Genomic DNA, 6000 nt, shown 5'->3' on the forward strand with positions numbered 1-6000 from the left:
TATCCCCCTTTTAGTATAGTATAGATATATGTGTCCAAGAAAGTTTCAATGGCTTAGTGGTAAATGTCCTATATATATATCATACTAACCCGGGTTCGATTCTCACCTTTGCATTGTTTTTTTATTTTTTACGAAAAATAAATGAGATGACATGGCAATTTTGGATTCTCTGATTGGTTGATTTTTCTATCCTATGTGGACACCCTCTCCATGGCTTATATCCCCTTTTTAGTATAGTATAGATTCATATTTGTAACTTCAAAAAGATACATTATGACAATTTGAAATTAATCAAAATTGAATAAAATGGTAATTAAATATTTGTAAATCTAATTATTTTTTTATCTTGTTTAGTTGGATTCTCATGAAAAAAAATCGATAGGTTAAACAAATGTTTCAAAATTTGTTGTGTTATTGTTTTGTCTATAAATTACAAAATTTATTGAATTAATATATTTAATTATTGCACCCTTAAATAATATTTTATTAAGACATTAAAGAAGTATGTTATGAGTTGTTTTGTCAAAATTTTACAAAAATCTATGCTTTTTCATATTTGTCACGAAAATTTATATGTTAAACTTACTTTTACAAAATTCTTAACTTTGTCACGAAAACAAAAATCTATGTTTTTTCATATTTGTCAACGTTCTCACACTTTCTAAGAATATATTAGTCACTTACTTATTTTTTTTTTACAAAACAAAGTATCGGAGTCTTGAAAGTTGAGTTTATATTATTGTAAATGTACATGAGAATTTGTGATTATATACTTAGTGGTTCTTGTATATGTGTCCAAGAAAGTTTCAATGGCTTAGTGGTAAATGTCCTATATATATATCATACTAACCCGGGTTCGATTCTCACCTTTGCATTGTTTTTTTATTTTTTACGAAAAATAAATGAGATGACATGGCAATTTTGGATTCTCTGATTGGTTGATTTTTCTATCCTATGTGGACACCCTCTCCATGGCTTATATCCCCCTTTTAGTATAGTACTAGTGGTATTCCGGCGCTACGCGCCGGGTTCGTATGTTTTATTCCTTAATAAGTTCAAAATTGTTTTTTGATTCATTTAATAGTAGTTAGTGTTTGTAGTGTAAGTGATTTTAACGATTGATTCAATAAAAGTAAAATAAATAATTGATAGTTGCACCAAAGTAATTAAAGTTGAACTTAAAACATAATGTAAAGTTGATGTTCCAAAAAGAAAAAAAATGTATATGCATGTGTTTGTTTTGTGATTATATTGTTCGAAAGGAGATAATTAAAATAGTAACAATTCTCACATGCTATACCAATGTCATGGATGTGGCAAAGTGAATTCATTGTAGACGTATTGGCTACGTGCAGACGGTTGTCTATGCATGCCAAACTATGTAGTAATATAAATATGTTGTTTGTATTTTTCGTTAGTGCCAAAAACACAAAGAAGGTTAGGATGCACATAAAAAAACATACGTCAATATCTTATGTTATTATGATTATACGGTGATGGTTTGGTCTGATGGTATATACTACTGTGTAATGTGTGTTTGGTCGTTAGGTTGTACCAAAGTTGTTGCTTTGTATTGGTGGTATACTGAACGTTGGTGATTTTGTTGAGTGATGATAAGTCACTGTTAATAGTCGGTTTTGATATGAGCTCTTTATTTTATTAATGACCAGAAACGTTAAGATTTTTGTGTTGATTATATAGTATGTATGAATCATTATTTTTGTGATTCCTATTTGTTATATCTTATTTTCTTTTTCGATTAAATTTGTTTGATGCTAGAGTATTCAACTTTAGTCTTGCTTAGCTAATTCTTTAATGGTTTAATGGAAATATGTACTATTTTTATTTTGGCTGCATATAACATTTTTTATTTTCTTTAGATTATTTAGTTTCATTTATAAGTTTATGTTTTTTTATTTATTTTGTCTATCATTTAAATTGTGCAAATATATACTTTCGTGTCAGGATTTTCTATAGGATTCTTGTCATAATTTTTTTTTATTTTACAAATTTATTTGAATACAATGCATTTATATAAAGTTCTTTCTCTTTAATCGAAAGGAAGGTTCTTGGTTACCACTGGATTTTATTTGGCAAGTTACTAACCAACTGCTTGTGAGAATCTTTTACCTTGTTCTATGTCCTTTTTTTTTTCTTGGGATAATGTTACTGATTATGGTGTCTGTTTATTACTTATGGAGTCGATAAATTCTTGTGATTTATGCAAATGTGTCTTGCATTTGGAGTAATTATTTATTTTCCCTTCAATTTATTGAAGGAATTAGTTCACTCGTGGAGTCCATAAATTCTTGCTATTTGTGTAAATGTGTCTTGCATCTGGAGTAATTATTTATTTTCCCTTAAAACTTTTCCAAGGAATTAGTTCACCGAGAAGTAGCGTATGTGTAGTAGCATTGTCTATTTTCTAGATGGCCCTTCACTACATCATGTAACTCAAGTATTTCATTTTTAAAAACGATGTATGTCTTCAGGAAAAAAGAAGTAATGATGTTAATAAGTAGTGGATCTATTTGGCAACTACTAAACCAGTGCTCGTGTATCATTGACATTGTGCCCTGCCTCCATTTTTTTATGGATCATGTTTGATTTGCTACATCTGTAATCATTTGCAGATGGTTACTTGTGATGCGAGTATCTCATGAGAATTTTCAGTCATCTTTCCTTATTGGTTTTATTATACATAGTGAACTCTGTTTGATTGAACATGAATACATCAACCTAAAATGTTAAATGTACAAAAGTGATATTTTCAAGTGTCGGATTATGTTGTTGCAGGGCCTCATCTGCTAAAATATCAATCAAACATTAAAGATACGTAGAGAACAGAGGAAGTTAAGATTTTGCAAGTTACTTTACCTAAAAATCTGAAGACAGTTTTTGACATTGTGGAATGAAATTCTGAGAGATTCTTAAACAGTTGAATACAAATAAGAAATAGAAATCTAACCCATGATGCAGAGCTCAAAACCTCATAGTCCAAAGGGAAAAAGGAGAAAGTGCAGATCTGTCAATCTTGTTACTACATAGTCAAGGTAAAAAGAGGAGTATGATAAGTGTCTACCACTGAATCGATTGGGGACAGTATGCCATTAAAGCAATTCTTATTTCACGGCTCACAAATTTAGATTAGCTGGGCAGCAGTTGAAGTCTGCAATGATATCACAAACTTCAGATTTAAAAGGCTAAATTGGTATATACAATATCATACTGAAACAAAAATGCTTTATGATACCAAATGTTTCATGCTCAGATAACATCAATAACAAAAAAAAATTAAAATACAGAGGCACATATATACATAAATTCGTAAAGATGAGATAGCTACCAGTCTGGCAAGGGAAGGAATTTCTATAAGAATTGTCTTCATGGCTTGCGTATCAAGTAACATCTGTGAGCCAAAAAGAAAAAAAAAATCATCTTTCAACTCTACTTTCGTAGATTTTGGCACCTCAAAGATCCACTACCAAAGTGATTCCAGATCGAATATATAATCCTTCGAGAAGATATTCAAGGAAAGCTTACGCCTTTGTTCATGATGATCATGTTTTTACCAATCTTAGCATTCTTGTCAATGATGCATTTCCTGTATAAATCACCAGAAAATAACTTGATTGATGTTTGAAAAGGTTTTAACTGATCTTTGTATCTCTACCAATACATATTGGAACATTTCCTTCTGCTAATAGAGATGCAATCCCAGATTCAGTTTGGTAATAATCTGTACCTAACATCAAAGTATCCTGCCAAAAGAAAACATAAACACAAAACTCCGTTTGATCAGAACAATAATCTGATTGTTTTGTTAATCAAAATAAAGAGATCTGAAGATCCACCTGAAGCTCAACTCCATAGTATAGACGTGACCAATCTCCAAGAATGGAGCGGTGGACGCTGAATTCTCGCAGTCGCAGGAAACATCCGTGTGAGATAACTATTGTGGTTCCTCAATTGTGTTAATTGAATATTTGACACAGACTCCAACATCCAAATAATTGCTTTTGGAAATCGTTTGAGTTGTACTCAACATCGAAGAAAAGAGAGACATTTATAGGTGAAGTTTCAACCAGTTACTGGGAAAAACGAAGAGGTTTATTGATTGATTCATGTGGGTGGAGTAGATTAATTAAGAAAAACTCAGAGTACAGAAATGATTTATGGATCGGGGAGACGTTTCAGAGTTGGGAATCGACCTTTCAGTTGGTGAATCACATCATTGAGGTCGCTTCTGAAAGAGGAAGACGACGACAAAAACTAAGCATGTTTGGGTCTCCAACGGGCCAAATGTATGGGCCAAACCTATTCCATCAAATAAAAGCCCAGCTATAAAACACTAAAACACAGAAAAGATGAAACTAAAAAAACGGGAAGAGCTGGTTAGGCGACACGTGTCGGCAAACGCCCCTATCTCCAGAGTGACGTGGCAGCAGGAGGTGAGAGAAAACTCAGTTTTATTATTATAGATAGATAGATAGATATGGCAAATAAGGCCATTAAATAATAGCTATGCGAGAACAAAATGAATTAAAAAAAAAACTAAAATACTTAGTCGATATTTGATTGGCCGGGAAAAGCATTTTGGATCCTCTTTTAGATTAAGAAAAAAAAAAGTAAAATAGAATACGAACCACCTAAAGTCTTATAAACAAGCCCAATCATACAAAATAAACAACACTTGAAGAAAGTTGGGCTTATCTTTCACGTTTCAAGGATTAAAGTCAAAAGCTGCACGAGGCCATTAGAACAGATCAATACAAAACATTTAAAGAATCGAATCTTTATAAAGCTAAAGGCCCAATAATGTTAAATAGCTTAATTGTAGTAGAAAAGTGTTACTTCGATCCAAGCATCTAAGACTGAATCGTTTTCTTCCAATCTCTCTTCCTCGAAGACTCAAAATCAATGGCGAAAGACACATAACATTGAATATCTTTTTATTAATATTTGACTGAGTAATGAGTATTTACATGAATGAAACATTATGAAGAATCTGAGATTACATGCCACGGTGGGTGCATGGTGGATGCACGGTGGTGAACTGTGGGCATTAGACTTGCTCCGAGCGGTTAAAGAGTCAGATGGTGAAAAGTATGGCAATGAGGATGCTTATAGTGAATAGAACGAGTTGTATGAATACACTGAACTGAGCGTCTCGAACTTCATTTCACGTTTAATCGCAACAAGTCTTCCGTAGGCCATGGGAAATTATAACATAGTGTGTAACAGAAAAAGAAATGTAACAAACTTGACGAGTCAGGTCAATGATATGATTTGTTGATCAGTTAATCTTAAACCGACGGTTCAAATAACTTTTTGATGTATAATTAAAATTTGACACATTTACTATAACTTTTATAAATCTATAAATAATTTCATATTTTATAATTTTCTTACAATTTTTTTTGTCGACACCCATCTTCTAAGACCAAGTGGTAGAATCATGTCAATGATATGATTTGTTGATCAGTTAATCTTAAACCGCTGGTTCAGATAACTTCTTGATATATAATTAAAACTTGACAAGTAACTAAACTCTTATAAAGTTATAAATAATTTCATATTTTGTAATTATCTTACTTTTTTTTTTTGTCTACATCCATCTTCTAAGATCAAATGGTATGGTCTCTTTGGAATTCTCTTACTATTTAAACCAAATCTATTAACAATTAAGTTAATAATCCACAAAATATTTTAATAAGTATAAAACAAATAAATTTTATCTAAAAATACATCATATAATTTAAATTTTGTTCAAAATAATTATAATTTAAATTTATAAAATTTAAGAATAAATAGAGAAATTTTACAATAAAAATGAAATCCTCTTACGATGTTTTCTTTCTCAGATTTTTTCAAATCCAACGGAAAGAAAATAAAAGGAGAAAATCTTTGTGGTTTTGGTCCTTTTTTACTTACCAATTTAAAACTTAGAAAAAATACAAAGAAATTAAATTATAAAAAGTCTACCCAAAATTTCAAACA

The 6000-nt window shown here is 30.9% G+C and overlaps 1 long non-coding RNA gene across 2 annotated transcripts; it reads right to left on the reverse strand.

Moving 5' to 3' along the window:
- Nucleotides 1–2657: 2657 nt before the first annotated feature.
- On the reverse strand, nt 2658–4327 carry LOC125590531. Of its 2 annotated transcripts, XR_007326697.1 has the most exons (5): nt 3855–4325; nt 3656–3761; nt 3544–3604; nt 3347–3409; nt 2658–3169 (listed from the first exon to the last, which is right to left on the reverse strand). It is a non-coding gene; the product is annotated as an uncharacterized LOC125590531 (long non-coding RNA). The 2 variants fall into 2 exon arrangements; XR_007326696.1 differs by having other exon boundaries at nt 3544–3761; nt 3855–4327.
- Between the last annotated feature and the right edge of the window lie 1673 nt (nt 4328–6000).

This window comes from Brassica napus, chromosome A3 (genome assembly GCF_020379485.1).
Source record: "Brassica napus cultivar Da-Ae chromosome A3, Da-Ae, whole genome shotgun sequence".
Classification (NCBI taxonomy): domain Eukaryota; kingdom Viridiplantae; phylum Streptophyta; class Magnoliopsida; order Brassicales; family Brassicaceae; genus Brassica; species Brassica napus.